At 33.9% G+C, this 27333-nt stretch overlaps 1 pseudogene; it reads left to right on the top strand.

Moving 5' to 3' along the window:
- The window catches only part of LOC149549514 (zinc finger protein CONSTANS-LIKE 8-like), a 92507-nt pseudogene extending 71403 nt beyond the window's left edge, over positions 1–21104 (top strand).
- The last annotated feature ends 6229 nt before the right edge of the window (positions 21105–27333 follow it).

Genomic DNA, 27333 nt, shown 5'->3' with positions numbered 1-27333 from the left:
ACTTGTTCTTGCAATAGAGCCCCCTTTAGTGCAACAACCTCCTACTCCTGCAAAGAGAAGGAGCCATTGTAATTTGACATTACATGTGCCAGAAGAGGAGGAGAATGATTCAGATATGGATGCTCCTATGAGCGCTTTTCTTAAGAGAGCTCAAAAAAACAAAAAGAATAAATGATGTTTTAAAAATCTTGTTTGATAAACCTTGTTGGATAATGAAAGAACTTTGTTTTAAGTAATTATGTGATTGTATTGATTGAATGTTATAGTTCATAAATGGATGAATGAATAAATGAAGTATGTAATTAGATGATAATGGGTACTTTAGATTGATGTTAGGGGGAGGGGGGTGAGGCCAGATGAGCTTCCACCTTCACGTGGTTGGCCTTGTTAAGTAGAGAATATTATAGTATTATTGAAACCAAGTGAAGCTCAAACTAACATAAAATGGACACTTCGCATGTGGTAGGTCTAAAATGATCCACGACTACTGCTGCCCATAACATGAATTTGTGAAATGCATTCTAATATCACCAATTTCAACACTCTATTCGAAGCATAGGATTCGTCTATAGTCTTAGCATGAATTGTGAGTAATGCCTCAGTCTAGATTGCCTCAGAAGTGGCTGGAAGAAGCCTGCACGAGTTTGAGACTATGAACTCTCGCTGCCTTGGCCAAGAAGAACTTGCCAACTCTCTACTATTATGGCAAACTATAGAGTGGTGTGGCTAGTCTGCAACCAACCAATAAGTTCACAATTAAAGGAATGAGCCTTCCTTCACCAAGGATTGCCAAGCAACGATCTCAAGTGTACCAATTTGATCAATGCTCCAAACATGTGAAAGTTAAGGTTTGAGGTTGGATAAGTGTGAAAGTTAATATTTTTTATAAACTTCCCCATACAGAGGGAAAATGACTTGAAAATTTTTAATTTTTGGTGTCTCCAAAAAATAAGGCAACAACTGATTCTAACTGGGGTCAAGGACTGCAAAGGAAGTAAAGAATGAACCCAAGATCTCCCAGAAACCAATGCATTATCCAATGGGCACTAGAGTCATAATGGGAGGCAACACAGAGTCTTATTGGGGAAACATGCGACAAGCTAAAAATGAGACTAGCAGAAAACAATTTGGGGTGGATATCATCTTTGGGTCTTCTCAAAGATTTGGTGTCCCCCTGGACTATGGGGGCCCCTCATTTATATTGCTTGGTTACATCTTAAGAGTAAAAATAAATGATGTCTGGGAGGATTATTGGAGTTAATGTGGATTCCCATAGGAATCCTATGCTAAGGATGGAAATGTAGACAAGGTAGCAACACATCAGGCAAGATAATGTCACTAGAAATATCTACATGATATAGGCATTAATTACAATATATCTTCTATGTATGCAATCTATCATGGTCTGGAAGAATTGAAAAAAAATGTAGAATGTGTACATGGTTTGGCAGGAGCATTTATTAGTGGATTAAAGAAATTGGGCACTATTAATGTTGAGGATGCTCTATTCCTTGATATTGTAAAGGTTATATGCTTATCATTAAGCAAGGGGAGATGGGCATCAAAACTTCTATCATTACTGTCTCAGCTCATGGAATGAATCCTGCAAGTGCTACAATGTGTGGAATGAAAATTGTTGTTGTTTGAACTATTTCTAAAGAAAATATCAATATGGAGAAACTAAGGAAGGAGGGTACTAAATAAGATATGTTAAATCATTCAAACTTTAGCTGATAATTCTGTCATAAAACTCTGCAGGTATGCAAACTGTGGACATAGAGATGAGCATGCACAAGATAATAGTTCTTGGGTTTGTGGATCAGAAGATGGTGCTCAAGACTGTGAGAAAAATAGGAAGAAGAGCAGAGTTATGGCCATTGAATCCTTATCAGCCTAGTCACATCACCACTTCTATATATACCAAAGTTTATAATAATTATAGAAAGCATGGATACATTGGGAGTTTTGGGTATTTCAAGCTTGTAGATGAAGATGAGATTTCAAATAGATGCACTTTCATGTAAGTCAAAGAAAAACCCAATAAAGTAACTCAAACCCTATTTTATGTTTCATCCTAACCAATGTTGATAAAATGTGCTGATGGATAATCTTGTTGCAGGTTTATGTTAAGGTCACTTGCTAGATCTTTTCACCTTCCAAAGAAGAAAATAATCAGAGGTTCCAATGTTTAATGCATTATTGCAAATTTATCATCTTTAATGAATTCCCAACCCAAGTAGTCTATTACACAACCCCACCTTTGACAATTTTCTGAATACTGTGATCATTATGCTTAACATGGGCTAGTGATATTTTTAATAGTTGTAAATGCTCATTCTTGAGCATATTCTAATTGGAAAATCTCAATGAACAAATACATGTGATTTGTAGATTTTTATTATAAAATTTATTTTTGTATAAGGATTTTAAATTAAATTTTCCAAACCAGTCGGAGGAGCTAATTATTTTGTCATGTTATCACAGTTTTGGTTCATAGATAAATTTTATGAAATCATCTCCTAATACCAATCATCAAAGTTGATTTTATTAGAAGGAATAGACCAATACTTTGGGAATAGACCATTACTTTGGGACATTGTCAGCGGCCTTAAAGAGGCAACTTGGTGGGGCAGATTCGTGAGCCTACATAGAGAGGCCAACTTGGTGAGACGAGATGGTGAGCCGACTTGGTGAGATGACCTAGAGAGCTAACTTGGTGAGAGGACTTAAGGAGTTAGTCCTTATTGACTGAAAATCAGTGGTTAATTGTTTGCAAATTTGGTTGGAGACAACTACTTGTGTTTTTCTAGTGCTTGGACCAATTTAGTTGCCTCTTTGTATGTAGTCTTTGATTGTTACCAAGCCGAGCGCTACATTTGTCTAATTTCACTACCATGTTTATGGTGACTCACTACAAGTTATGTTCTCTATTGTTTATTTGTATCTTGAATCCTTCTCCCCAATCCTCAACCTCAATGTGGTTCTACTATCTTTTATCCCTGCCTTATGTTAGTATTGTTTGATGTTTTAATTTTGTAGCTTCTATTATTAGTATTGTTTGATGTTTTAATTATTTTCTTCATGTATTTGCTCAATGTAGGGGGTACTTCATGATGGAACTACAGTGGTAGTAAAGAAACTTTCTTCCAAATCATTCCAAGGACAAGAAGAATATTCCACAAAGAAACTTTTCATTAGTCATGTGTAGCATCAAAACCTTGTAGCATTAAAAGGGTGGTGTGTGAAGGAGAAAGAGAGAGTACTAGTTGGCCGAAACTCCAAGCTTCTCCAAGAGACACACTGCACAAATGGCTTCAGTTGCAAAGAGTTCACAGTTCAAAGACACCACACTGTGATAGATTAACAGTAGCTAGTGTACGTTGGAGTAACTAGGAGTTAGGAGCCCCAAACTGAGATCATTAAAGAAATGCCGTAAACAGCAACATAGTTCCTCTGTTATCTGCAATTTATACCAGGTTCTCTTTATCATTTGTTTGTGTTGGTAACTTTTTTTAGTAATGTAAACATAGATTAGTTTCTTGGGATACAATCAGTGATTGCTCCTTCATGGTTTCAGATAGATTAAATATTGTACGAGCTCTGCTGTAGTGGAGAATAATAAAAATTCAGAACTGTTATCTCTTGAGTTTTCATATTGTTTGCACATTCCTTTGGTCTTGTTACTATGTTCCCATGAGTGATTTCTTATAGTAGTATCCAAGCTTAAGACCTGGGTTACATGCTAACTATTTGACAAAATACTTCTAGCCCAAACTTGATCTCCTTGATCAGAGCAAGTAGGGATTATTACACTATTCTTGATATTAGTTATTCACATTTCAATTTTATGAGTTTCATTGGTACATTCAGAATTACAAATTTGATTCTCATATTTAGAATAGGCTTAGTTTGATGAAGTTTAAGTACTGTCATTTCTTTCCAACATATTATCTAAAATTCAAACTAGAAGAATCACTTAAAAATCCCACAAGAAACTGCATAACAGTGAGGGTTAGTCATTGTCAAAGTGTTTGATGAAATGTCAAACAACTGAATTGGAAAGAAAATTGGTGCTTATTGAAGCCATACCTAGTTGGGGTTATTACATACCATTGATCTTTATGCAGTTTTGACAGTTTGCTTGACCACTTAGAACATTTTCATTGATTGTTCTAAATGGCTCATTTGATATTCACTGTTTCAAATCATAGAGTAAGGTAGTTCATTTTCTTGTTTAAATACTTAGAAATTATTTGATATTACCTCATTGAAAAGGCTTATTTGCCTTCCATTCTGAATGGATAGATCTGATATGTATCAGTCATTGTAAAGAAGTAAAAGTTGTGCTTTCATTTTCATAATCTAAATTGAGATAAGATTTATTTGTTCAGAAGGCTTTTGAATTTCTTGTTTAAATTTAGACCTAAGTCTTTGAGTGTATATACAAAGTTCAAGCACATGCATATGCACGTTTGTTTCCTTTTATTGGTGATAACATTTTCTTTTGCAAATTGTGTTTTGGATCAGATATAAATATTTGATCTACTTAGTTTTATTTGTGGGTTGAACTTTTACAAGATGTTGCAATTGATTGTCAATTTTCCTAAATGTCTTATATTATTGCTTTTAGTTATCAATTGACATCAATCTTCTAAAATATATCTAGGTTTCCATGTTGAAGGGAAGAGTAAATATTGCTGGTGGCACACCAAGCAGGTATTATGGTAATCATAACTCTGATGCAATTATATTGGAGTTTGGGTTATGAGCAGACTTTCTGAGTCTTGATAGTAAGATTTAGCTAGGAAAAATGAGCAGGATATAGGAAAAAAAATTAAAAACTAAAGCCAAAAGGCTAAGACACTAAAAGGCACCTTTACAACTCTAATCTTCCATTTAAGGATACTTCTGCTTTTTGTTTTAATGCCATGGATTTTAACTTCTATGTGACTAAGTTGATATTGCTAAATGATTATAAATATTCTAGTCCACCCTGTAGTTGAATGGTTGGGAATGGGCTCAGTAGAGGTCAAATATCACATATGAGGCCCTCAATGCAATAAGCGATGAGGCTAGGATCATGCCCTAGGCAACTTTGGTAGAATGGGTACCTTTCAATCCTTTACTCTTAGGCCCTTAGTCTAAAAGGTAAACTTTTGTGAAATGGGTACATTTGAATCCTTAACTCTTAGGCTCTAAAGCTTAAAAGGACAATGTTGGTAGAATTGATTTTGTTCAATCTCTCACTCTTAGCTAAAGAGATTATCTTAGACTTGTGTTTCTGAATGAGGTTGCAAAAATGACTTGCGTAATCTCAGCCCTCTATTAAGAAAACCAAAAATGGTAATAGATAGAAAGTAACCATGCACTTGAAAATTTACTATCAACTTTTGCCTCACACTTTGTAATCTATCATTATGAAAAGATTGTGATAAAAAGGTTGCCAAAAAAAGCCATATGTATACACAAGATGCTAAATGAGTGGTGGAACCACAGAAACCTAAGGAAATAGTTGATAACCAATTGAGGAAGAGTGGGAATATAAAATATGTTAAAAGAATGGTAAATGTTGTAAGAAATGTTATGAAGAGGATATGAAGAGAAGAAATCATTTATTGTGCATGTATACTAAACTAAAAGGAGAAATCATCTATATCTCCATCATGTAATCTTAGTGTTTATATCCATTTTGTAATCTCAATCTTGTTAGTTTATGTTTCCAGATAACCAGGTAATCCTGGTAAGGTTTTCTGCACAGTAGCCTCCTAACAAATTTGCTAGCCATTTAAGGTACCATCCACTTTGTTTCTCCAATTTGGGAATGGAAAAATGGTTATCCTGTGTCCCCATACCTTATTACACTTGTTTATTCAAGAACCTATTGGCAGTTATTGGCTAATCTCTATTTTATTTGTTTGAAAATTTTATCTAATATATGGAGGGATTTACTATGTAGTCTTTGATGTTCCAATTATCACAATGAGTAGCACATCTTAGCAAGCTTATTAGGAAGAAAAGTTCATTTTTAGTATTAATTCTGTTATTCCCATTCTGGTCTTTTGGTTTAGGCCGGCATCAATTTTATTGAATTCTATTTTATTATTGTTTTCTTGATACAAATCAACATTCAAATTTTCAAATAGAATCCTCTTCTATAGATTTCCCTTTTTTTTTTTTTTTAGTTTGGTGATATTAAGGAAGCACTGCCTTACAGTTATTGATTGCTCATATTCTAAGCTTGGCTTTGGAAGAATTGTGCTTCATTGACTAGACAGTTCAGATCTCTGTTGAACAACTCACCAATTTTTCTCGACTTGGGAGTACTCCTGAATCAAAATGAGAGTCTAATTACTCTTGCAAAAACTTTCCAAGAAGTTGTTGAAAAACATGTGACAATTTTTTTACTACAAAACTCTCGAGTAAATGCAAAAATTCAAGAGTTTTTCTTGCAATGAAAAGAAACAAGATTTTTATTGGTGGTACAGGTTTCTGAGACCTTCATTTGGGCTTGGCTGCCCTTTGTAATGTCCCTGATATGGAGCCAAAGAATTATAGGACTATAAAATGAACAATTAAGTACAAGGGAAAGAGCTTAAATTACAAATTTGGACTCTTAAATCCCCAAAGTTAGAAAATTAATTGAATAGTAAGGGAATGAATGAATATTCAAATAATAGCCTGAAAAGCTTAAGTCCCGGCAATTATTATTTTAATTGCTCATTATGTCGATTGGTGGGACCATGCCTTTCATTACAATGTTATGGCAACTAGGAAGTGTTGTTTTGATAATTAAAATCTTTGAATTAAACTTTGGGAATTATCTTAGTTGCCAATAGAAATCACATCTTCTTGTCATCCAAGATGGAAACCACAGCTTTTTGCCTCAAATGTTTTTTTTTCCTTTTAAGTTAGCAATTGGAGTTGGGAAAATCATCTATTATCTATAAATTTTTCTTTTCAAGTCTAGATACTACTTTTCTAGGATGAAACCCTTGGAAAACTAAGGATTGACGCAAACCCAAGTTAATAATTAAAATCTATGAATAAAACATTGGGTATTATCTTAGTTGCCAATAGAAATCACTTCTTTTTGGCATTTTTCCTTTAATGTTTTTCTTTTCTTTAAGTTAGCAATTGGAGTTGGGAAAATCATCTATCTATCTATGAATATTTGGGAAAGGATTGCAATAACAATTTCCAGACAGAATAGGTCAAACAATTCCCAATTTTCAAGGCGCTATTGAAGAATCAATTTGAAAAGAAATTGTTGCATGTTTGACCTATTCCTACTACAGATAAACCCACTATTTTTATAGCTAGCTAAGCATTGCCAATGGATTCTTGGAGTTCACTGAATGATAAATAAGTAGGTGCAGGTTGGTATGTTGCAGCTTTCACATCTTATATCTCTATGTTTACCCCTTGTATTAATCACTTAAAAAATTTAGTAATTCTGCCAGAATATTTCCAGCTAGTAGAAGTAATTGACTATTTTGCCAACAAGGGTATTATCATTAAGAAATGCCTGCATGATGCATAAATCCTTCATGACTGTGAAAAATGGGTTTTGTTTGAGATAGTTTTATGAATTTTTAATATTCCAAGTAAGAACTATTAGAAGGAATATTTCACCCATTGCCCTCAGACCCCTACAAGGTGCACTGTTCCTTGATCCCATATCGGGGTCCCCACTCCCAAATCCAAATAATTTTTTTGATTACAAGGGGACAACAGGGAATATGGATAGAACTCTTGAGCGTGCCTGCTAAGATGTTATTATTGCACAACTTGCTAATAATCTCTTTAGATGAGACAACTTCTACATTTGATATGGCTAATGAATGTGGCCTTATAATTCTTAACTCATTTATAGTTGTTTTTTGGTCAATGATAGATATTAAATTCTATTTCTGCTTTATATATGATGAAAAATTGTAGTACACAAAAAGAATTTAGTAATGTGTGTTTTTGAGGAATAATATTTCTATATATGAAAATTTTCAGGAAAATTGCTGAGTTTTTTGCAGAGTCCTATGTTTTTAAATATTTGCCCTACCAAGTTATTCTCAAGTCCAAGTTTTTCAAGTTTCAACTATGTTAGTGAAATAGGATCGATTAAGCTATCTAAAAATGTCTTCTTAGATTGTTTGAGAGACGTCTCCTCTTTTGAATCAGCTACTCACTAAGGATGGTTCAAGTGGAAATGAAATATTTTTTATTATTTCTCCCCCACAAAGTAAAATTCACACTTTTATATCATCAAACAATTTTGTATTGCATTAAATATTCTTGTTCTTTTTTAATCATTTCTTTTTAACATTTTTGTGTTGTCATTATCTATGTCAGTGAGATTAGCTAGGTGAAAGTCATCTATAGCTTGATGGGTAAAGACCTTTTTTCTTGCAATCATTTTAATGAAACTCAAGATGGAAAATACATGTAATGTGTTATTCTGAAATGTCCTATTGATTTTTATAATAATTTGGCAGTGGACAATGTGCATTTGAAATAGCAAATCAAGTTGCACATGTGAACTGCGGGAATTGTTGCACAACACTTATGTATCCATTTGGAGCACCTTTTATAAAATGTGCACTCTATCATTTTGTGACAATAGTTGGAGTAAGTTAATTTTGAAATTTTAATTATGTAATTTGTATTTGAGCAATTTTTTCACTTTGAAACAAGTTTCGTTGCGATGCTGGGTGTTTTGTTGTAGCAATCACATTTCTCAAGACCCTGTTATGTTTGAGACTCATTGATTATTGCATGTCGATCTATTGTTTTTGTTGTTTGTGCATGTTTGTTATCCATGTGCCTATTTTTCCTATTTCATTCCTCACTGCTAGGTCATTTTCTTATAACAGATGAACAATATGAGGATGCCTCTTCCTGCACAAAGGCCTCCTATAGCATCTATGACACCCCCATCTTCTAGCTCACTGATGAGTTTTACTTAGGATTATGTTTAGTATCTGTTCAGTGATGAGCTGTGAACTGTGTTGTTGGACACTCATGCATTATGATATCCACTGGCTTCAGGTCCTGGATTTGGTTAAATATGAGCATTGCAGTTGATAATTTCTAAATTCTATCGATTTTGGACATATCATTTTTTATTGCTTTGGAGGCATTTGCCAGCTTTCTCATTTTTAATTATGTTCAGTTTGCCATGTTTTAAAAGTTTGTTCAGTACATGCATCTGTGACTATACCAAATTTTCATATATATATATATATATATATATATATATATATATATATATATATATATATAGCTTTGCAAACTATGATTTAGTTGACAAGAGCATAGGTCTAGAATTATTGTATTCACTTTTTTAAGTCGCTAAAGGTATGAATATTTCCATTGTGATTTGAATGCTGATTTATCTTCTCTGCAACAAGCATGGTGTAATTTAGTCCTATGGAGTTGCTAATGTTGGCAGTGCATTATACACTACTAAAACTATGTACGTGCACCCGGGGTAGGGGGGTTTTAGGGCGGGTGCATGCACCTAGGTTACACTGAAAAGTTTAAGTTAAACAACAACAATTCAAAAAATGAAACATCAAAGATTTAGAAAATGAAACAAGAAGAATTTTAGAAATGAAATAACTAGAGGAAAATGAAACAACAAAAAATGGAAAACTATGAACTTTAAAACACTGGACATTCATTTGAAAATTAGGGGAAAAAAAATATATCATTTATAAACCCTACTGTTTGCTTAAAAAATCTTTTCAACAAGGTGACAAATCTTCCTCCTCTTCTGCTTGCTCCTTGTCACTCCTCTTTGACATGCAATTACTTTTTGATCTGGCAAATATGAAAAGAACCATAAAAAAAAAAATTTTGCAGATTTGTGGTGCTATTTACCATGAGATAAGTTGGCAAAATTTGTTGATTCCGACTGAGAAAACTGTGAATTTCTTCCACTAATTTGATCCATGAGTCTCTGGCAAGAAAAATCACACCTCCAGCAAGAACTTTATGTGTTTGTAAAATATGGACCTAAATTGATATAGCTCTATTCAAACAATCTTAGCTTCTAATCTAAACTTTTGTTCTGTACTCAATAAACTAGTTGTGTGGTAGCACATTTTCTGATTAGCACTCATAGCTTTTACTAGCAGATCATTAGATGTGCTAATAATTTATTTTGAGTATTTCATTAAATTTTATATCAGTTTTCTGCTAGTGTCTTGTTGAAGAATATGGCTTATCCTATTTTGTCAAAGATAATTACAAGAAAGGACTAATTAAGAAATAATTGTGTACAATATATTGAATTACCATTTTGGTCTTTGATTGTGCTATGATTCCAATCATTGATCAAGAATATTTCTTACATTCATGCTAGTGATTAAGATTTTTCTGTCATATATTTGGAACCTAAATGATAATAGTACTAAATGAATGTTTAATTTTATTGTTTAATAGGTATAAACATGGTATCTATCCGAATGGAGCTGATTGTTGATATAGGCACCAAAAGATGCCTCCTCCACTCCTCCTGTAGAAAAAGTTTTCCAGAAACTTCAGCAGTGGGCGACAGTGACAAATGGTTCCTACCCAAACAGATATCCTCAGCACAGGCAAAACAATTATTGTTATCAAGCAAAAAAGGCTCAACCTTCACCTAGTGCTTCTCAAAGATTGCTAGGAAGTTCACCTTCAGGTGACAAGCCCAAGAATTAGGAGTAGAAAAGGTGACAACGTGTACCATAGTATCAGAAAAATCAGAGTCAAGGCCAGCCAATGAACCCTTCAACAAATGGATTCTCAAATCAATTGAATGTTGTATCTGCTGCGTTGCCACTGCCACAAGGAATTTCTAGGTTCGTTGACATGACTCAGTGCATGGTTGTTCGTCTATGGGACTATTGTATTGCAATTTAATTCCTAAGTCTGTGATGTATGCGTACTTAATTGTTTGTTTCCTTTCCTCAAGTGATGTTGGGGGTGTGCCATTGGAATTGGTTGTTAGAATTATATTGGTGCTCAATTTATACATTTCAGCTTTAGAAGTTCTTATATGTACCAATTTCATTTTCTGTGCTTCATTTAAATGTACATGGATACCAATCAGTACGAAGATATTGTAAATTTTGTTGTTGGAGCATTAGAAGCTTTTCCTTTTAAATAATAGTTATACAGCTACCGAATCTGATGTCTGTGAAACGTCTAAGTAATTTAGTTTGTTCCAAGAAGTTTTATTATCAAAGCAACAGAGTTGATTGCAACTCATTCTACCATATTGAGAATAAGTGTGGGCATTAGGTTCTTTTTGTTGTAACCCATAAGCCTGCCTTTAGTCTAGAGAGATTTCCATTCTATATACATTTGATCACATTATTACATTGAATTTCCTTTTGGTAATTGGGTGGTGTGGGTGGTGAAAAATCATTCTTCTTTTAGAAGCTCTCATATAATTCTCTTAAATATTGGTTGTTTTTGATTAAGAGTATATTGATTATTATTATAGCAAACATTTCATACTATTTATTAATGGGTGTAACATGTGATTATATCATGCAACCATGGCTGAGTATGTCTTCTATTTATTATGAGTAGCAGCAAAGATATCTATTTTATGCTTCTTTTCTATTCCTTTGTGTCCTCAAATGTATTAAAAATAGCTAAGGGCACTCTTAAGTATACTTCATAGGTCTTCTCTGGTGCATTGGTTTTTATTTGAGTTAGTATCAGTAATAGATAGCTTCATAATTGTTACTAATATTATGACTTATTGACATTAGTGGTCAAAAGCATTGCAGGATACAGCAAAGATCTTTGTAAAGCCACAAAACCCTTATTTTTGGGAAATGTGTTGTACAGGCAGTATCAAAGGTCTAAACCATTACATAGTCCAAATGGGTATCCTAAATTGTTGTTTGTCTTGTAGGTTGTTAGGAAAGTTTGCAAAATAATGAACAAAAACCTACATAGGAGGGCTAATGACAAAAAGGGTTGCAAAGAAATATAGAGCTAGTTTGGAAAGCAATTGGAAAAAGGAGTTTGGAATTGGTTTTTTTGGTCATTCTAGGCCCAAATAAGTTAGTCAAGAGTATGAACATCTCCTACAATGCTAGATAAGCACAAGTATAAGACTTGGCAAAACAAAACTTAACAACCATGTTTACACAAGATAAGATAAGTTTGTGACTTGGTGAGAGAACATAAAGAGTCGACTTGGTGAGCATACTTGAATTGTCAGCTTGGTGAGCTAACTAGGGGAGTCGGCCTGGTGAGCTAACATGGCGAGTTGACTTAGAGTGGCGAGTTGGTGGGGCAAGTGGGGGTGACTTGGTGAGCTGACCTGGAGAGTTGGCCTAGGGAGCGAACTTGGTGAGTGAACTTAGAGAGTCGACTTGGTAAGCATACTTCAATTATCAGCTTGGCGAGCTGACTTGGGGAGCTGGCCTGACGATCTAACATGGTGAGTGGGCTTAAAGTGGCAACTTGGTGGGGCAAGTTGGCAAGCTGACTTAGCGAGGCCACTTAGAGATGCGACATGGCGAGCTAACTTGGTGAGAAAGCCTGATGAGTGGACCTAAAGATTGACCTTGATGAGGCACTTTGGTGGGGTGACTTGATGATCGAACTCAAAGAGTCAACTTGGTGAGTATACTTGAACAGTTGACTTGGTGGGGCAAGTTGGCGAGCCGACTTAGCAAGTCCACTTGGTGAGGCGAGATGGTGAGTCAACTTGGCGAGTTGACTTGATGAGTGGACTTAAATACTGACCTTGATGAGGCACTTTGGTGGGGTGACTTGATGAGCGAACTTAAAGAGTCAACTTTGTGAGCGTACTCGAACAATCAACTTGGTGACATGACTTGGTGGGTTGGCTTGGCGACATGACCTGGCATGTGTACTTGAATAGTAGACTTGGTGAGCTGACTGAAAGAGTCAACTCACTGAGGTGACTGGGTGGGAGTGACTTGGCAAGCTGACCTGGAGAGTGACAATTCATATTCTACAAATTTGAGATGCTAGAACTTTTGTGGATGTGCAGGCCATTGGAACAAATTGTAGAATCTTAACATATGGTTGTTCAAATTATGTATCTCCTAAATGATTTCCTTTTAGCATATAACTTGTTGTGCATAGTTGCCAAGTTTTCTTATTGTATCAGGCATATTAATGAAGAAGCATATTAGTTACTGTCGATATTTTTTTAGGCATTCTATAAAATAGTTCACATGCCTTGCGTATGATATGAGATTTTGCATGCATCCTGCACTCTCTCATCTGGTTGATGATGGATTACGAAGAGTGATCTGAAATGATGATGCTAAAACACACACAATCAAATCCAAAATGAACTTGCATTACAAATGGATTGTGGAAATCTGATATTGTTGATTTTGCATGCATGTCTACCAGGACAATCACAACTTAAACATATATGTTTAAGTTGTGATTGTCCTGGTAGACATGCATGCAAAATCAACAATATCAGATTTCCACAATCCATTTGTAATGCAAGTTCATTTTGGATTTGATTGTGTGTGTTTTAGCGTCATCGTTTCAGATCACTCTCCGTAATCCATCATCAGTCGGATGAGAGAGTGCAGGATGCATGCAAAATCTCATATCATACGCAAGGTATGTGAACTATTTTATAAAATGCCTAAAAAAAGTTTACACACATGTGTTGTTAGAAATTTCTACCTTCATTGGTCAAAATTTCTACCTTCAATGGTCAAAATTTTTGACCTTCATTGGTCAAAATTTCTACCTTCAATGGTCAAAATTTTTGACCTTCATTGGTCAAAATTTCTACCTTCAATGGTCAAAATTTTTAACCTTCATTGGTCAAAATTTCCACCTTCAATGGTCAAAATTTGCGACCTTCCTTGGTCAAAATTTCTACCTTTTTTGGTCAAGATTTTCTACCTTCTTTGGTCAAAATTTCTACCTTGTTTGGTCAAAATTTTGACCAATTCCTGACAAAACTTGCACAATGGCTATGGATGTTTTTCGACCAAAGTATTGGTCAAAATTTTGACCAACCAGAAGGTTGGTCAAAATTTTGACCGAAAAAATTCTGACCAATGGGTTGGTCGACTTTGGTCAAATTTTGGTCGAAAAGTGGTTCAAAATTTCGACCAATAATGGTCGAAAAATGGTCTCAGATGTACTAGTGGGTGTAAGAGCACCAAGGTAGGTGAAGCGTGAAACCTAGTTATTTCCTTATTTTTGTCTTGTAGCGATGTTGGCCACATAACTAGTCTAATAATAGGATCAACTAGGTCCTAAGGTGAGGTTAGATAGGTTAGAAGAGCCCCATAATGCAATATTGCTCCTAATTACTAAAAATTGCTCATTCGGCTCAATAGAGAATTTTTGGTTGTTGAGGGTCAAATAGGGAAATAAAGTATTTTAGGGTCCTTATTAGGTGTGTTGGATCCATCTTAAGCCTTTTGGAAAGTTTGGTAGTAGGTAGAGAAAGTTTGGATAGATAATTTGCAAAGTTGCAAAACTTGCTCATTTTTTTGCAAAGTTGTCATTGACAACTTTTGTAAGTTTTATGCAAAAAGAGAAACTTCTTTGTGGGAGACCTTTAACCACTTAAATTAGTTAGAGACTTCCATGCCAATCCTATATTAGGTTGAACTCAACCTTTTCAAGAGGTTGGAAGAAGGAGAAATGAGAGTTTAAGAATTGTAATCAGCATTTTTACTACGTTACAACAGGTTCTTGCTTTGGAGTATTTTTCATGCTTTGTACAAATCAGACTTAGGTTTTTCTGAGTTCAAAGTGTTAGTATTAGTTTTCCTTCAATCCTATTTTTATTTTTTGTGTTGTTACAAAGAGTTGTGTGTAGTTGAATAAATTATTTTGTAAGTTAGCAGGTTGCTGTTCTGAATTGGGTAGCGAATAAAAAATGGAGTCTTAGGGCCTTTTCCCATCGTATAAAATGTACAGCCTCTTGGGATTTGGAACTAAACTCCTTTTACATTATGTACATCAAAGGAGATCCCATGGGAAGCACAGAAAGCATTTTTAAAGTGATGCACTAGTCAAGCCAAATGCAACTTGGCTAGGAATCACAGTTGGAAAAATGAGCTATGGAGGGGATTGAGTGTGGAAACACCTCAATCTAGCCACAAAGAAAGCAAGGAGAAGGTATAACCTTACTTTAGTCCAAGGGAGAGGTCTTGGAACATTTTCCAAGGTGGTTTTCCATCACAACAGTGATAAAGCACTTCAAATCGTCATTTTTTGTCTAGAATTGTACTTTGGTTGTACGAATAGTTTGGGGGTTGAAAAAACATAGAATCTTGAAGTACTGTAAAAAGGGTATCCAAAAATGTAATTTTTTTGTGGGGTTGTTAAGAATTTTTTCAAGAAATCTTGTTTCTAGCTGTTTAGGAGGGCTAATTCCTAGTAGCCTTTTTGGAGCAATTTGGTGTATTTTACCTAGTAGATTGAATGCAACTATGAAATCAGCATTTTTTAGGTTCATGGATGTTAGAAGGAGTCTAAAAAAACCTTGGATGAAGAACTAGTACCCTTGGAGATATAGATGGACTTGAGGGTTAGTAGCGGACTGGAGCCGGCTAGTAAGAAATTTGATGTTACTTTGTTGGTGTGCCCCCAACTGAAGGATTAGGATCTCTTGAGCAAGGTCCTAGTAATCATAGGGTGCAAAGAAGCCCTAGTGGGTCTAGTGAATGACCTAAGGTAGCCCTGAGAGAGCTTGGGGTTTGGAAGCAAGGTTGGGGTGTTACATCAAATAGGTCCTAGTTCTGATCACTCATGGTGAAGGCTAATGTATGTGCATCCTTTGGTGGTGACTCAGGTTTCCTTAGAACTTTAATCAATTCCATTCTATCCTTCTCTTCAGTGGTGAATTTTTGCTTCTTTTTCTTATTACTTCTTTCCTTGGCCACCTTAGGATATGCTCCATTGGAGATTTGCCTTTTGAGGATGAAGGAGTCTACTCAGCAATACTTTTACCCTTATCTCCCCTCTCTGGAGTCCTCTACTTTTGTAAGAGATATGCACCATGAGTCTATGTATCTATGGAGTCCACAGTTCTCACCTCTATGTCTTGGGAAGCTTGTTGAGGTTGCTCACTTATTTGTCCTTCTTCTATCACTTCATCAATGGATACTTGTTGTGGCTCTTCCTCTTGTCCTAGTTGTACCTATTCTTCTTCATTGTTTGGAGAAAGAGGAGAAGTTGATCCCTTATCTACACAAAATGTGACTTGCACTAGGGATGGTGAGGCTACTTCAAGACCCTATGGCTCAGGTGACAACTGACTTCAATCCTCCTATTGAGGTTGATTAGTTGGAATGTCTCTTATCTTATCCCCAACCAATTTAGTACCCACAAGCATGAAATCAAAATATAACATCTTAAAGACATCAGTTCCCTCAACATCATGTTCATTTATCCATTGTTGCATCTCATCTTTTGATGTTGTAGTATGAATAGCCTACTCAAGAATGGGTGGTGATGTGATTGTGGAGCTTCTTCTCTATTTCAATTTTGTGGCTCTTGCAAGATGAGTCCTCTAGTTTAAAGGTAGATTATCCTCTTCTTCCTCATCATCCTCTTCTTTTTCTTCTTTTGGGATAGGCTCAAGTACTGATGGGAAAGGAATAACTATCTTGATAACCTTTTTTCTTCTCTTAGCAGGAATCTTAATCTTTCTTTTCTTAGGAGCAGAAGGGGAGGCTTGTACCTCTTGTGAAGGCACTTCTTTTACTTCAATTTCAACTTCTCCTTGGCCTTGTTCAACTAGTAGCACTTGAGGATTGTCTTCAGCTTGTGCAACTTCCACATTCTCTAATCCTTGCACATCTTCTTCTCATATCTATGGAGATGCTTGGGTTGCTTGCTCTTCTAGCTTAGTTTGTTGAGGAGAAGTCTTCTTCCTCTTTCCTTTACCTTGACCCTTCTGATCCCTACAATACTCAACTGGTCTATCAAATTGGTGTACTATTTTTGGTCTTACTAGTGACTAGGTTGTAAATGTAGGCACTATGACCTTAGCTCCTCTACCTTTAGCTGGGTGGGCATGAGCATAGAAGACCACCGTTTGAGGAATTGGATCAAGTTTGAAAGGTCTCTTGATCCAATCCTTTGTCAATTTGATGACATGTCTTGCTCTATGATTGATGTCTGCATTTTCTTCCTTATCAACCTTGGCATTTATGATAGGTCAGTCACCAATCTTATCCCTATTAAAAAAAAGATCAAGGAGATCCTTTTGTACTACCTTCAAAGGAATCTTTATCTTTACAGTACTTATTTCCAAATAGATATTTATCCTATGATAATCCAAAATATAAATATCATAGTCATCCACTGCATTCATCTGGTGATCTTCAACTACATCCTCATGTTGAAATGTCTTGCTAGCTAGATGTTGCACTTTTCTGATGTTTTCAAAATAGGTCCATGGAGAATTATGTTCTTCTAAGGGATACTGATCCCATTAAGACTCAAAAGATGGAATATCTTGTCTCCGATCTACATTGAATGGTCCTATAGCAATAGGTCACACCCAAGTTATTTTATGCTATCTTCGTACTCTATCATATGCAGACAAGAGTTGTCAAGCAATCTCCAATAGTATAAACCTATCACTAGGATACCTAGAGAGCTTCTTAAGATTGACAGTTGTACCTGCTACCCTCATATATGTAAATTTTTGGTATTGGATGTAGTAGGCTCCAATTTAGGAAATCTTAGCCGCTACCTCTTTTGACATCCTCTTCACACAATCTCCTTCAATGAACTGGATTATTGTAAATATAAAAGCATCATTTACTATCCTATACTCCTTGTTATGATCTTGAAGCTTATTCTTTACTAGCTAAGCATATACTATGTATGGCCATGTGTTTGCATCTTGCATACTGCCCCTTTATACAACCCTTGGTAGTCTATCACCCTAGTAGCTAACAAGTAGACCAAATATGATGTCATATAGAATTTTTAGTTATTCTTAACTGCCACTAGCTACTCACCCAAGTTCTCACTAAAAATTATAGAAGACCAATCAATAGGCATCTTTGTTGTTTTGATCATCTCAATAATGTTCAAGTGTCTAGCTACCAGCAAACCCATAAATCTACTCAAGAGTATGATTGAATAGCCAATATCTTCCTTTATATAGCCTAATGCCACATCTTCTCAATAAGGTATGAAGACTAGATGATCTTGGAAGCTTCATCAATATGTTCCATGTACCATCTCTCCACTTGCTGATAGGTTAATCTAATGAATTGATCTACCCTTGGGAGATGGAACAGCTTCTCAACATTCTTGGGTTGAAGATCTATGACAATCTTTCCAGTTATGTTCATCACAACCCTTTCTATAGGAACATAATTCTCTACAAGTGTCATAATTAGCTCTAAGGATTGCATTGATATAAGGTGTGATGCTTCACTAACAAGTCCTGATCAGATCAATGCAAATATCATCAAAGACCTTTCTATGGGTTCATTGCACAATGTTAAGAATGCACCCAAATTTGTGTGACATAGTTTGGTATCCCAAATCTCTGAGTAATCATCCTAAAATAGTGACTTGGTCAGAACACCCTAAAACTTGAACACTACAGGCTTTGGAACCATCTTTGCTATAAGGGAGGATGATGAAGATGCCATTGAATTTGCACAAAAATAATATTATTCTGAAGTCAAAGACATATCAATTAATTCAAACCCTAATATGGACATGAATAAGGTAAAAACCTAATCTTCCCAAAAATATCAAAAAACCTAATTTTACCCCTTAAATACAAAAAAGGTGTACCTAGCACTCCTAGTAGGTATTCCTAGTGCACCTTCTAACATTTCAAAATGTGGGGTACATAGCAGCGCACCTCATAGGGTGTGCTGACGTGCACCCTCACATCACTTATGACCATGAATATTTTCTTATTTAATGGTGTGTAGTAGCACACCTTAAATGAGGTTTTATTTAAATTTTGTAAATTTTTTTTAGTTTTCTTTGCAAAAAATAAGGTGCACATTAGCACACCTAGGTAGGTGTGCTACTACATACCTTATTTAGGGTTTAATGTTTTGTTTTGTTGTCTTTGAGTGTAGGTGTAGGAAGTGGAGAAGGCACACATTAATGGGTTTAATGCTACACAATGAAAGCTCTTTGGAATGCAAATGGAGGGAGAGAAGAGGGGGGTCCCCAGGTTATATAGACCTGAAGTCATAAGAACTCCTTGGTGTTGTGCATCACCAAGGGTGATACCCTTTCTTGAGGACTTTGGTGCACTAGCACATCCAATCAGGTGTGTTGGTGCACCTTTTTCTTTGCAAAATGAATTATCTATCTCTGAAATTTGACTTTTGGAAATTGGGTTTTCCCATCGAGACTCAGATTTGACCAAGAACACTAGACAAAACCCTCGAAAAGACTTAGAACCTAGACTAGGGTTCTAGAAAGCTAAAAAAATAAAGTAGTGGATCCCCATTTCTACGTGAAATGGGGTGTACATTGTGAAACCACAACAATTCTTTCGATTGTTAGTGAGGGAAACATATTCTTCTAGGTCGGTTACATCATTGAAACTATTAACTACAAATGCCCACTAGTCATTTGCAAGCATGATGGTTCTAATATTCTTTCCCCAAGTGTCATAATTTTGTCCATTCAAGGATGGTGGTTTCCGCCAAGTCTTTCCTTCATCTCTAGCCATGTCTCTGACACAAAATACTTCAATGCACAAAAGAAGAAGAAAAATCCAAAGCTCACAAGGATGTGGGGCCAAATGGCTCTAATACGATGGCAAAAAACTAGAAATCCAAAGGGGTAGGAGCCAGTAGAGGACAACTGAGCTACTCAACAACACAAGAGACCGAGTCACCTGGTCCACACAAGGACCTCGATAAGGTAAGGACCGAATCACTCAGTCAATATAAGGACCAAGTTACTTAGCTAAACTACAAGCTCGACAAGACTGGTCAATATTAACACTTGACAAAGGAAGTGTGTTAACCCATGCAAGAAGCAAAAAGCTGTGCTTTAGAAAAAACACACAAGCAAAGATATTTGTCGCTTAGTTTTGACAAATAACTAAACACATAGTGGAATAAATAAATGAAGACAAGATCAAACGCAATATGCTAGAGATGGTCAAGTTTCCTTTCTTCCTTTCTATGTGTGGTTGCATAGAATAAATTTGAGCAATTATCTGCTCAATAGGACAAACTCTCACTTTCCATAAAACTTAGAAATTCATTCAATTGTGTTGCTAGACTCTAATAAAACCTTCTATTGAACTATTATGAATCACTCAGAATGTCTCTTCCCTATGGAATCATCGAATAGAATGAAACATTCCTTCCTTTTATCATTTTTCTACTCACAAAAATGTCCCCCTTATTTTCAAATTCAAACTTACCTAACTGTAATAAATGGCTTGACTATTAGGGTTGTAGTGTTGAGGTTTGTGAGATAACAACTTCTAACTAGTAGTCAAATGATAGGCTCTAGGACTAATGATTATACTAAAAATTCCAACACTCAAATGTAAGACCTTCTATTCTCTACCAATTAAACTACTAGTCCCTCTTGGCCAACCTATTTTCAGCTTATTTTTGACACTCCCTTTTAAGCTACCACAAGTTCTTTGAGTTCCTAAACAAGCTATCCATTTGAATTAGCTAGGTCTTCAATCTAAAATGTTGCCTCTATAGCTAGAGCACTTCACCAATTCAACTTGTTGGGACCATCTGACTATCTTACCTTCAATCAAATGTGACTTATTTCTAACATCAAATACATTATAGTTTACAAGAGCTAATCTAATTTATTAAACATAGAAATAAGTTGAACGTTCATTAGTATTTCAATTCTAAGATTACTTTTGTTTTTTGGGGTAGGTACGAACATTGTATGGAGTTGTACCAGATCTGGACATGGGGAATAAAGGGTAGTTAGATCAAACTGAAGGGGTACCAGTAATGAACTCATGTTATTGTAATGAAGAAAAGAAGTTAAGATTTCGTGAAGGGTGAGAAGCCCATGTAATCAAATATTGTGAAAAGTGTCAGAGAATATTATTTTCCAAATAAATCAGTTATCAAGTCTACAAAATCAACATAGAGAAATGATTATAGATGAAGATCAAATTTATCATAGTTAATCTAATTTCATTATTACACCAAGTGTTTTACTTTGTGATTAATTTTGCTTTTCTTTTTTAATGTTTTTCTATCAGGGTCAATTTGTAAAGAGTGTGAATGATGTTTTGTTGGATTGAAGTGGTCACAAATCTAAATAGATGTTGGACTTATTACATTAATTAGGTTAGTTTCTATATTTAGATTAAATTAATAAATAAGTTAGATATTTAGTTGCTAAGAAGTCATTCCCATAAGTAGTTTTTGTAAAGGAAACTAAGGCTATATAATGTTGTTTTGATATCAATGTAAATCATTCTGTGTGTATTTGAATGTATGCAATGAAAATTTGAATCAATAAAATTAGTCATTTTATATTTTAGCACTTTCATTTGGTATTAGAGCCAGGTTAATTGATGGTAAGCATAGTGCTTTTGATAGATTTTGGATGACCAAAGTGTAACTTTTTTAGGTGATGAGATCTTCTACAAATTGGAATTTTCTTATTCAAGAAAGGTTTGAGATTTATTGTAGCCTACAATTCCATGAGTATGTTATGATTATTTTTTATCAAGAATAAAATAGAGAAAAATTGCATATTACACATATCACTCAATGTGTTGTTTTCTAAACAATGGATAAATTAACTACTATTCCCAAATTTGAAGGACTTGAGTTCTACACATGGAAAATTAAGATATAATTTCTTTTGATTGAAAAATATCTTTAGGAAATTGTTAATGGAACTATTTAGGAACCCCAAGATGCAGATGAAATGACAAAGTTGATGGCTAAAGATCATAGGGCCTTCGCATTGATTGGATTTGGTCTATCAGATGTATATTTTCACCATATTGATCTTTGAAAGACTTAAAAAGAAATATAGGATGGGCTTAATCTCTTGTTTGGTTCACAGGATTCTAGTACAAAAATGTCCATAAAACAAAAGTTGTTTAGATTGAAGATGAATGGAGGTGATAAAAAAATTTCAACACATAAGTGCTTTTCATTCACTTCTTAATCAACTTGTAGGTGTGAACTCTAAAGTTGATAATGGTGATGCCAAAGAAATCCTACTTAGTAGGATGCCTTAAAGCTTTGATGATATTATTTTCACTTTGGAAAAAATGAATCCTAGCCTAGAAACTATAATTTCTTTCTTAATTGATGAGGGAAGTAGAGCTCATAAGATTCACAATTTTACTGAGGATGTGCGTTATTTGCTAGAAATAAATCTAGTGTTATTGGTACAAGAGAACTTAAATGCTTTTATTGTCAACAAATTGGACGTGTACAAATGAATTATTTTCAACAGACCAAATATCTTATTGATGGGAAGTTGAAGAAAAATACAGCCTTTTTTGTAATTGAAGGTGAAATGCACTTTTTTTATTTTTTAATACATAATAAAAATGATGATTGTGATAGTCCACCTGAAATTGATACAAGATTTGTACATTAAAGAAAAAAAAATTATAGGATGCTAGAGGCAATGGAGGTTGGAGGATTTTTTTATCATCTCATGTTAGCTTCTCTCTTAGAGATGATTATTGCATGAGAAGCACCTATTTATGTCTTTGAAGAGAAGAGGGGGATTGGCAACATGATTATCCTTCCAAGGAGAGAGGAGGAAAGACATCTCATGTGCAGTCATATTAGTGACTATTGTTCCTACTACACGAAAGGAGACATTAAACACACTCCAAGGAGATGTGAAATTTTCGAGAAACTATGTCTCAATGTACAAGAGAGGTGGGAACACTCATATTATGAGGACAACTTTAGGATTTGCAATCTAAAGTTGTAGACGATAAATCTAGTTCAATAAGTGAAGATTGGTAAAATTATTTCATCAAAGTTTTCAAGGAAGAATATTCATAAAGGAGCTTCTTCAAAGTTTCCAAAGCATTGGGTTAAAACCTTTGCAAATTTAAATTTTGTTGGATTAATGTAATAAGGGGGGAATGTTGGACTTATTACATTAGTTAGGTGAGTTTCTATATTTAGATTAAATTAATAAATAAGTTAGATGTTTAGTTGCTGGAAATTTATTCATGTAAGTAGTTTTTGTAAGGGAAAAAAGGCTATGTAAAGTTGTTCAGATATCCATGTGAATCATTCTGTATGTATTTGAATGTGTCCAATGAAAATCTAAATAGATAAAATCATTCATTTTATATTTTAGCACTTTCAAGATGGACAGGAGATAAGACAAAAATCAATCCTATTTTATTGGACTCTTCTATTTTTCATTGATTTGGGGTGTAATGTTGCTAACTTTTGTAATTATATGACAACTTGTATATGACACAAATTCAAAATTTCATGAACTTCATGAAATTTGTGTCTCTTTCTTCATCATTTTTTTCCCATTCTGGACATTCTAAAAAATGGATTTTGGAGGTGGACTTTGTTGTTATGTTACATCTTTTATGCTAACATTTATAATGCTATTGGGATTTTATTTTTTTCCAAACCACATTATTTTTAATAGTAAGGTAAATCTTATTCACTCCTCCACTAAATATTCTATGAATCTTCCTTGCTTCTCTTGTAATTATAAATATTGAGATTGTAGTGTACAATGCATGCAGATGTGTATAAGTGATGTGCAACTTTTGGGTTATGACTTGTGTAGTGGATGTAAGTATATTTTCAGCCAATTTTGTTATCTTCTAAAATGCTCAATAGCTTGATTTTAAGAGTAAAAGTATTAAATAGTAAAATTTGACTTCCTTTTTCCAATTTTCAGTTTTCATTCACGTGTGATGTTTAAGGATGACCTAAAAGAAGAATCACATTCATTCAAATTAATAATGTGACTTAAAGCATCCTTGGAAAGAGATGTCACATGCAACATTGAAATTCTTTGTTTTACCTACTATATGTGCTCCTTAGCATGTGGATTATGAGTTTAATTATAATTTTATTGTCTATTAGATAATATATCTATATGCAATTGTTTAACATACTATCTTTCATTTAACAAAAAAAAATCAAAATTAATTACATAAAAAACAAATCAAACAATAGAAAAAATCATACCTTAAAGAAAACCTTTAATTAATTTTAAAGAAGTCAAGTCAATGATCATTAAAATTCTATTATAAATTTCATATATATGTATAGTCCATCATTTCTAGCCTATTTATTTGTTCATAATTGGCCCATTTTTCGCATCACTATTGGGATATTTGTGCACAACTACTAAGACATTTGTTCATAAAAACTACCAAAATCCTTAAAATAGGTTTTATGTCATGAAGTCACATAAAGAGAAAACCAAGAAAAATGTCAAAGCTCAATTTACTAACTAGTTTGTATGGTTGTGTGAAGCTAGCTTTAAAAACTACCTGTATGCTTATCCTAATAGCACATATAGAAGTTTTAATATTTCTTTTATTGATTTTAATTAGAAATGAAAGAAAATTTATTTTAATATTTTCTTTAGGACAAACAAAAACATAATAGTGACCATCATTCAAAGTTGTGATGTTACACAAAGGACCTTTGGAAAAGGATATCATGAGAAACATTGAAATTCTTTGTATTAGCTACTAGATATGCTCCTTATCTTGTGGATGTTAAGTCTACAGCCGTGTGAGGATGGAATCTTGAGAACTCTACTATCTTTCTTATTTTATATTAAATATTTTAATTATTAATTTTTGAAGGAGTCAAATAAATGACAATTAAAAGTATATTATAGGTTTCATATGTACAAATAGTCCATCATTTTTAGTTTTTTTTGTTCATAATTGGCTCATTTGTACATCACTACTAGGACATTTGTACATAACTACTAAGACGTGTGTTCATAAGTTCTTAAAATCTTAGTGAATTATTGAGGCACCCTTAAGTAGTTTGAATGACACTTTGAAATGACTAGTTTTTCACCCTTCACTATTTAACAAAGTTTATAATGAGCATCGTTGCTACGAAAATCCTAAATATAATTTTTAAGTCATGAAGTCACATAAAGGCAACTAAAAAAATGTCCAAACTCATCTTATAGTTTAGGCTCTATGGTTACATAAAGTTATCTATAAAAACTACTTGTATGTTTATCCCAATGGCAAGTATTGAGGTTTTAATATTTATTTTAGAGATTTTAAATAGAAAGAAAAGAAATATTATTTTAATGTTTTCTTTAGGGAATGATTATTTGTATTGTTTGATTTTTATTTTTTTCTTAGTTTTGATTTATTTTTTTTAAATGAAAGATGGTATGTTAAACTATATATAAACATACTATCTAATAGCTAAGAAAAATAGATGGTGTAAGATCACATTTCAAACTTAAAATATTTGAGTGTAACAACTACAAAATAAAAATATGATAGAGATAAAAATAGAGAAAATTTCTTCACAAATAAAAAGCAACTATAAAGTCAAATGGCTATATAAAGAAACATTAATCATACAAGTACTAAGGAGTAAACCAAAAGGGAGGGCAGAAGAAGGTAGGTCATACATATATTGATTAATAGGATCCCTACACCTAACCCAAAACTATTGTGAGTGGAATTACTATTTTGTGAAATACTACACATTATGGAAAAGGTGAATGCTGAATAAAATATATATCTATAGGTGTTGACATTGGCATGCCCATTTTATTTTTTTGAAAACATGTATCCAAGAACTTTGGTTCAACTAGCTATCCAGATAGTAGATTTAGCCACTATGTTAGGATCCACAATGTTGGGATCAAGGTCTCTCAATATTTTCAATTCTTAACATTGCAACTTGGTATTGTGTATTTAATATTTGATTAATTTATGAGCTAAAAGGATTAAAAAATTTACACATGCTATTTCAAAATCTAGTGGAAGTTAGAATGTTCACTTATCTTTTTATTAAGAAAAGCAACAATTAATAGTTGAATTTTGACTTGTTATCTCATTAGAAAGGTGATAATATTTTTTATTTGGTCCTAATGTAGAGGTAAGTTTTCTATATAGAGGACCTTGGAATTTTATGGTAGTGCACAATAAATATCATGTAATGAAAATTTATGGCATATCTACCTATGACAATTTATGATAGATGTATGGTACATAAACTTGTGGCAATCTAGGATAGGTTCTATAATAAAATGGAAAGTGTTAAAGGGAGGAGGTAGAAAGTAGGTAGTGAAAAATGTAAGAGAAAATATTTTTGTTAGAATTTCCACAAGTGAAAAGTATTTGAGAAAGGTTGACCAATAGCACAACATGTTGGAAATATTCAAGACTAGCTAGGTTACTAAGAGGGGAAGGGTGAATCAGTAACCTCAAAAAAATTACTAAATTTAGATCTTAATTGCAATAATCCAATTACCATTTAGTTCATCAAATCAGATCTAACTACATGCATAAGAAACTAAAAACATAAAACAATCATAACACTTGAACACAATAATTTGGTGACCCAGAAACCTTCCAATTAGAAAATAAAATTGGGGTGGGGATGATACCCATAAAACTTCAATGCTGCAGCATAAAGTTGGCCTGTTAAGGCTTACAATAATCACTTCTGATGATCTGCCCTATTAGGAGCAATTAGGATTGCAAGGTCCACCTTGTTAGAGGTTTTACAAAAACACAATCAAGTATGGGCTGGTTCACCTATTAGGATGAAATAGTAGATCTCTGACTTACAACTAAATTGCTAATAGAGATTCCTTGAAGTACTAATCACCTTTATGTGATAGATATGACTCTGTTGCTCCTTTTCTAATATGGCCTTACAATACACTTTGTCTGTTGTTGATTCACATTCACATGCATCTATTTCACATTATTGTCACACTTTCATATTGCCTTGGATATGATACAATGCATTATATATATATATATATATATATATATATATATATATATATATCAATTCAATTTACATAATTACAAAGTTAGCCAATATACAAGTTAACACTAATATTACAAAGTTGGCCCATATGTAGATACTTGGGTTCTGAAGACTAACTTGGTGAAGTTCTAATACTCAGTGTCCATTGTCATTACTCAGTATCATCATGCATTCGGTAGAAGTAGAATCTTGGTCCATACTAATCACTTCAATGTAGTCTTGAACTCAATCTATGCTGGTGACTCAGATACTATGTAACTTGATGTAAACTAAGTTACTTGTTTACCATGACTACACTTGGTAAACTCTAATCATCATACAACTTGGTTAATACTAACTTTTCTTTACATGAACTGCAAAGCTTGGTAAC

The sequence above is a fragment of the Cupressus sempervirens genome, chromosome 7 (assembly GCF_028749045.1).
Source record: "Cupressus sempervirens isolate cs-2001-9-10 chromosome 7, ASM2874904v1, whole genome shotgun sequence".
Classification (NCBI taxonomy): Eukaryota; Viridiplantae; Streptophyta; class Pinopsida; order Cupressales; family Cupressaceae; genus Cupressus; species Cupressus sempervirens.
Note: the sequence above shows the minus strand (reverse complement) of the source record. Positions and strands in the feature narration are given on the sequence as shown.